We start from the raw sequence: 1,110 nt of genomic DNA on the forward strand, positions 1-1,110 counted from the left end.
CCTTCTTCTTCTTTTTCTTCTTCTTCCTGGCAGACCAATACTTAAAAAAAACAACAACAAAAGTACAGTAAACTGTTGTGAACAAAACTAACTTGTGTTTCGCGCGCTCATATGACCTTATGCAGTTTCGAGCGCCGTAAAACCCTGTACTAAATAAAACAAAAAAACAACAACATGTAACTTCTCAACTCTTTAGGGAGCATACAACACCGCTGCCTGTTAGGCGCTGAACACTAGCATTGTGACAAGATGTTTCACTGCCTATAGCGATGTACTCTTTTCACACCTGAGTCGAGTGAGGTAAGCAGAGTAAAGTGCTTCACCTAAGGATTGTAACACGCTGATCGTAGATTCTCCAAGGAGATAGGTTAGGTAAGGAATTAATACCTTGTACTGAACAATGGGCTTACGACAGTAAAGGGATGTTTTATTTGTGTTTGTTTTAGTAAGGTTTTACGGCGCTCGCAACTGCAGAAATGAGCGCCAAGGGGTGGATGTCAACAGAGAAGTCCAAACGGGGAATCAGACTTACTCTGCTCACCTTACTAGCCTCAACAGCACAAAGTCTACTTCGACTCTCAAGGCACCCCGGAAATAGTTCACAAGAGAGTGACAATCAAACATACAAAAGAAGTAGAGGAAAAATGACGATAGTAGGGATGAGGAAGAAAAAGCAGCAGTTCCCCCTATGTTGTTCCGGCACAGTATGGGTATGACATTGAAAAATCAGCCCATTTACAATTCTATTAAGCACAAGAACATGTTAATATCCCCCCTCTTTGGGAATGGCCTAAAGAACGTCAGTCAGTAGCACTGCCCTGGTGAGGGAGGAGTACACGCAAAAATATTCTTAGGTAGGCTAAGGCCAAAGATTCTCTACTACCAAGATGTTTCAATTGCCATATTTCTTTGTGTGTGTGTGTGTGTGTTTGTGTGTGTGTGTATGTGTGTGCGTGTGTGTGTTTGTGTATGTTTGTGCGCGCGTGTGTGTCTGTGTTTTGGGTGTGTGTATGTGCAAGTGTATGTATGAGTGTGTCTGTGTGTAGTTTGTAAGTGTGTAGGTGTAAGTGTGGAGTGTGTGTGTGCGTGGTTTTGTGTGTGTGTGTGTGG

General features: G+C 42.8%; 1 protein-coding gene across 1 annotated transcript in view; it reads left to right on the forward strand.

Moving 5' to 3' along the window:
* The window catches only part of LOC101860670, a 10,682-nt gene that overhangs the window by 1,674 nt on the left and 7,898 nt on the right, over positions 1–1,110 (forward strand).

This window comes from Aplysia californica, unplaced genomic scaffold (genome assembly GCF_000002075.1).
Source record: "Aplysia californica isolate F4 #8 unplaced genomic scaffold, AplCal3.0 scaffold00360, whole genome shotgun sequence".
Classification (NCBI taxonomy): domain Eukaryota; kingdom Metazoa; phylum Mollusca; class Gastropoda; order Aplysiida; family Aplysiidae; genus Aplysia; species Aplysia californica.